The sequence below is a fragment of the Capsicum annuum genome, chromosome 5 (genome assembly GCF_002878395.1).
Source record: "Capsicum annuum cultivar UCD-10X-F1 chromosome 5, UCD10Xv1.1, whole genome shotgun sequence".
NCBI classification, from domain to species: Eukaryota; Viridiplantae; Streptophyta; class Magnoliopsida; order Solanales; family Solanaceae; genus Capsicum; species Capsicum annuum.
The window spans coordinates 14,527,366-14,533,932 of NC_061115.1; positions in this window are offsets into that span (position 1 = coordinate 14,527,366).

Consider the following 6,567-nt stretch of genomic DNA (forward strand, 5'->3'; position numbering starts at 1 on the left):
TTTCCTAAGTCAGGACTCGATTGTCCTTCTTCTTTCTATTTCTTCCTTTGAATAATGGTTGGGACAAAGTTTTGTGTTGTTGTCTACTTCTTTGTCTGAAAACACTTCGTGTTTACATTCAAAGGGGGCATGATGTAGACCCCTAATTTTGTCCCTCCCCAATATCATTTTTATTCATTTTTACCTTATCCTACCGTGTACCCTAAATCAGGTAACTATCCCTCCACAAAATATAAATTATAATAACTTTAAACAAACCCCTAACAAATTTTATCCTATCATAATAAACTTTACAACTCATCCTAACAACCTACCCTCACCCCTACCCACATAACCCCCCCTACCTACCTTTTTCTTGGTTTATACGTTACTTTTAGCATGTGAGGGGGATATACATACATAATAAAAATAGAAAATAAAGTACAAAAAAAGGGAGCCACTTTAAATATTGTTTTGGTCTTTCTAATTCAGGAAGGGGAAGGAAAAAAGGGATCCAATTTGGTTTCCAGAAAAACAATAAAAAGAGGGGCCTATGTGTATTTTGGCTTTTTTAAGGAGGGATAAAAGTCTTCTTCTTCATTCATTAGGGGGGATTTTCATGGACAGGGTATAGAAAAGGATCCTCCATTTTTTGTACTCCTCGACCTCACTGATACACGAAAATACATATACACACAAAAACATTGAGAACATGCTTCTTCTTCTCCATTTTTTCTCTCTCACAGAACCTATACCGATAGCTCCACTTCTCCATTTTTCCATTGAAGCATATATAAACACAAATTTGAGCGACGTTCTGCTCCATTGAACACCATACACACAGAAATAAAAAAATTAGAGTAAAACCAAGAGTTTGAGGTAAGCTAGAGGTAAGAATTGAAAAAGGGGATCTCGTTTGGTCATTAATGCGGTGAATGCATCGCCGAAGAACATCAAAATACACTGAGGATCGCTAGAACTAGTAACTGGTTGGTTCATTCTCGGGTTGATTCCGGCAGGGACTCGTCGGAAACTGTACACAGTGCTTTGGATCTTTTCTTCGCAAGTTCTATTTTTGGTGTTCATGCGTATTCTTGGTCTTCTGTTAGAGTCAAGTTTTGGGGCTGTCACATTTCAAACTGATTTGGGAGTAGAGGTTTGACATTCCTCGAGGTTTTGGATGCGGGTTTTACTGGGCTTAATCGGAATAATACATCGATTTTGAAATTTTCTTATAAGATCCAATTTTCATCTCTTTCTTCATAATTTTTTGTGATTTCTACGCGAATGATGGTGTGAATTGTTGCTTATTTTGATTTGGTGTTTGATTTTTGTGATTATGAATTGCATGGTGGATTGTTGATATTCCGTTTGTGTTTAGAATGAAATTTCGGGGCGGAATTGAGAAATTTATAAGAGGGTAAATTTGGATTGATTAAGACTTTGGTTTAATTTGGTTTAAGTATGAATATTGTTGAATACGATAGTAGCATGATTAGGCCGTTAAATCGATAGGCAAATTCTAGATTTTGGGGTAGGCAATTCATAGGATTCTAATCACCAAATGTGTAAATATTTGTGTTGAGTGATTTTTTTCTTTTTCTCGCATTTGAAAATGTATTCATTTAGCCGGGGAATGCCTCTAGACACATTGTATTTATTCACCGGGGAATGCCCCGATGTAGCTTGTTGGCGAAGGCGAATCGTGATAAAGGCCCGAGGCGTTGGGTAAAGCACAGGAGAGTAGTTAGGATTAGTGTAAGTTAGATAGGATTTATTTTTGCATTTTTTTTTATTTTGGATTGTATAAATTGGACTGGAGGCCGTGCTTTTGATTCATTTTTGTTTCGTTTGTTTGTTTGATTATTTTACGTGTTTTGTGTGGTTTGTATATTCGTAGTGTCAAAATTAGCCGATACGCTCCACAAGTGATCATGGTCGAACCACGGATCGAGGGGTGTTTAACACCTTCCCCTCAGTCAACAAAATTCCTTAGCCAGAATCTCTGTTCGCAAACTACTTTAATGAGTCAAATGGTTTTGAAAAGGATTTTCCAATGGTGACTTGGCATACCAGATTATTCCAAGTGGTGACTCTGAATAAAAAAATGTAAATAGTCCTTTTTCGAAACAAATTTTTAATCTTTTTTCACTTAATAATAAAAACCCTTTCGAACTTAAAATAAATCTTTTTGAAGTTAAAAAAGGGGTTTGACATAGCCCATGGTTCCGAGGGTAGGCCCAAGGTTCGATGGGTTTAGGGCTGAAAATCAATCGACACCACCCAGGCAGTTTTAAGAGTGGCCTAGTATTGGTTGTTTTGGTGTTCGAGTCTATTTGGGTGGTCAAATGGGCGAAACAGCAAGAATGAGTCATTTTCGGGCTAAATCAGTGTACTGTAACCCATAGTTACGTGGGTAGACCCTAGATCCAGGGTGTTTTAGGCTGAAAATTGATTGGGTCCCCAGATAGGCTGAGGAGTATCCTAGTGTGGGCCGTTGGGGTTGGTGGGGCCATTTGGGTAGTGAAACGGCTCGAACAAGGCATTTTTGTGCTAAATCGATGTGCTATAGTCCATGGTTTTGGAGGTGGGTTCGGGGTCCTAGTATCTTTTAGGTCAAAAAACAACTGGAGGCTCCCAGAAAGGCTGAAGAGTGGCCTAGTATGAGCCTTTGGGGTCGGTGGAGCCAGTTCGATGGTCAAATGGGCGAAACGGCGTGAACAGGGCATTTTTTTGGCCAAATTGACGTGCTATAGCCCATAGTTCCAGAGGTAGACCCGGGTCCGTGCCTGTTTTTGATCAAAAATCAATAGGGATGCCCTAAGCAGGCTGAAAAGCAGCCTAGTATGGGCCGTTAGAGTCGGTGGGGCTATTTGGGTGGCCAAATAGGCAAAACAGCGAGAATAGGGCCTTTTTCGGCCAAATTGGTGTGTTATATCCCACCGTTTTGGGGGTGGGATCGGGGTTCGAGTATGTTTTAGTCCAAAAATAGATCGGGCTCCCCAGGCAGGATGAGGAGCGGCCTAGTATGGGCCGTTGGGGTCGCCGGGGCCATTTGTGTGGTCAGATGGGCGAAACAGCACGAAGGGGGCATTTTCAAGCCAAATCTATGTGCTATAATCCACGGTTTCGGGGTGGGGCTCGAGGTCCAAGCTAATTTTTGGCTGATAATCGATAGGGGTCCTACACAGTCTGAGAAGCGACCTAGTGTGGGCCGTTGTGGTCGTCGGGGTAATTTCAGTGGTCAAATGGGCGAAACAACGCGAATAGAGCATTTTTGGGCCAAATTGGTGTGCTATAGTGTATGGTTTTGGGGGTGGGGCTAGAGTTCGGGTATTTTTTGGGATGAAACTCAATCGAGCACCCCTCAAGTAGGCTAAAGAGCAGACTAGTATGGGCCATTGGGGTCGGTGGGGCCATTTGAATGGTCAAATGGGCGAAATAGTGTGAACGGGATATTTCAAGCCAAATCGGTGTCCTATAAACCTCGGTTCCAAGGATGGGCTCGGCTCCAGATATGTTTTTGATCAAAAATTGATCTAGCCCCCTAGGCAGACTGAGGAGCAACCTATTGTAGGCCGTTAGGGTCGCCAGGGCCTTTAGGGTGGTCAAACGAGTGAAACGGCGCGAACGGAGCACTTTTAGGCCAAATCAATGTGCTATAGCCCACAGTTTTGAGGGTGGGCTTGGGGTCTGAGTGTATTTTAAGCCAAATATTGATCGAGGGCCCCAAGCCAGGCTAAAAAGTGGCCTAGTATGGGCCGTTAGGGTCGGCGTAGCCATTTGGGTGGTCAAACGGATGAAACGGCATGAACAGGGCCCTATCGCTCTAAATTGGGGTGCTATAGCCTATGATTCTGGGGGTGGACTCAAGGTTTGATTGTGTTTTGGACCAAAAATCTACCGGAGACCTCAAGTAGGCTGAAGAGTAGCCTAGTGTGGGCCGTTGGGGTCGACGGAGCCATTTGAGTAGTCAAATGGGCAAAACGGTATGAACGGGTCATTTTTAGGCCAAATCGGGGTGCTATAACCCACGATTATGGGGGTGGGCCTGGGTTCTAGGCCTACTTCCCCCCAAGCAGGCTGAGGAACAACCTAGTATGGGCCGTTGGGGTCGGCAAGGCCATTTGGGTGGTCAAACGGGCGAAACAGCGTGGACGGGGAATTTTTTGGCTAAATCGGTGTGCTATAGCCCACAATTCTAAGGGTGGGCTTGGGGTACGAGTGGGTTTCGATCAAAAATTGATCGGGGGCCCCTAGGCAGGCTAAAGTGCGTCTTAGTGTGGGCCGTTGGGGCCATTTGAGTGGTCAAACGGGTGAAACGACATAAAATGAGCATTTTCAGGCTAAAATAGTGTGCTATAGCCCATGGTTTTAGGGGTGGGCCTAGAATTTGGATGTGTTTTGGATTGAAAATTGATTGGGGGCTCCTAGGCAGGATGAGGAGCGGCCTAGTATGGGGGGTCGGCGGGCCATTTGGATGGTTAAATGAGCAAAACAGCGTGTATAGGGCATTTTTTAGTCAAATCAGTGTGTGGAACGTTGGGTCGGCGGGGCTATTTGGGTGGTAAAACGGGCAAAACAATGCGTATGGGGCATTTTCGAGCCAAATCATGTGCTATAGCCCACAATTCCGGTGGTGGGTTTAGGGTACAGGCTTGTTTTGGGCCAAAAATTGACTGGGGGATCCCAGGTAGGCTGGTGAGTGGCCTAGTGTGGGCGTTGGGGTCGGTGGGGCCATTTGGGTGGTCAAATCGGAAAAACGACGTGAATGGGGCATTTTTGGGCCAAATTAATAAAATGCTATTAAATATATATGATTCTTCGTTGTGTAAGGAGGGAGCATTCTAAAAATTATATGACATTAAAGTATCATGAACAACAACGACTCGTCTTGCTTTTGAGAAAATATCTCTTAATAAAGAAGCAATGGACTCGCGAAGAAGCATAGAAGCATCCCATATGGCTGAAGTAGTGATGGGAATTTGCTCAAGGCATTACAGCCAGGTGGATGTGAGGAAAATTCAGGAGTTGGGATGTCAAGGAAATTGATTTTTGCTATGTCTGATGGAGCTAAGGCATTGGCTCGAACTCGAGCTTGATGATTATGTGTAGCTGGGCCAACATGGTAGACAGGAAGATCATATGATGAGGAGATTAAACAGGCAAGTTGAAGAAGTTGATTGAGATGGCCTTGTGCTGGAAATGGAACAAGGACTATTGCTACTTCATCTTGTTTTAAGTTGATACATATGGAAGTTGAAAAATCGTATTTTCTTACTTCTGTTGGATCCTCCCTATCTCTTGTCTAACCTTGCGTTATAAAAGTTAAGAAGCCGGAATATAATACTTCAATAGGATCCTCCCTATCTCGTGACTAAACTTGTGTCATGAGAGTAGAAAAATCAGAATTTTGTACTCGTGTCTGATTTTCCATGTCTCCTGATTATGCTAGAATTAAGACTTCAAAATTTTGATTATCTTCCAAAAATGTTGTTCTTGAAGGTGCTTATAAATAAACATAAGAAAAAAAAACAATAGTCTCTCAGTTCCTTTATCTTTCAAGGTGAGAATGACTAATATATTTGCAAACAAAATGTGGTATGTCATTTTGTCGTACAACTTGTTTTTATTATGTGAGAATATTGAGTGGTGCAATAATAGTCACTATTTATTTTATTTATTTTTTATACTGGTTATGTTAATCGATAATAATAGATAACTGTTCATTGAAAAACTTATCTTTATTGTAATTCATGAAACTTTATGGTTAGTGGCGTAATCATGATTTTCTGTAAGGGCAGAGGTGAAGCCAACATGGGAAATGCAGGTACAGAGGAATCCAACAACTTTGATATAAACCATATATATTTGTTGGAAAATTCATTGAATATGTAAATATTATTAATTTGAATGTGTTTTCAATTATACCATGCATAAACAAAAGACAATGACAGAAATTAACTAATATGCATGTCTTAATCTATCTTCTTCACTTGCCTTTATCATCAACCTTGATTTCGTTACGCTCAATAGAAATCATGAATAACAAAAGTTGTTTCATGTTCTACTATTCTAAGAGTCAGCTTTTTGGCCACACAGTTTACGCTTTTATTTTAATAATATAGATCATTTTCCATTCGTGAGTATCATCGTCGTGCAAGAGTCATGCTAACTGAAGAGTTGATGTGGGTTGCTCCTCAACTTGGGACCTATTTCCAGACAGACTTAAACAACAAGAACTAGGAGAAACTAAATAATAAAGTGCGTGGAAAAAATAAATAACAGACACAACAATTTTACGTGGAAACTCCTTGCTCAAGGGAGAAAAACCACGACCCGCCTCAAGGATTTCTAAGCTCAACTATACCCAAGCAACTTCAATATAGACTCCGGACTTCAAGGATTAAACTCTTAGCCCTTTCTCTCCTAGTAATAACTTTATTACAAGGAAAAAGCACAGTAGCTCTACTGCACCCACACATCAGCTAACTCTAACTGAAATTACAAACTAACTCTAGCTTGAGAATCACCTAACTCTAGATGATTACAAAGAAATGAGATTTACTCCACAACACCTACTAATAA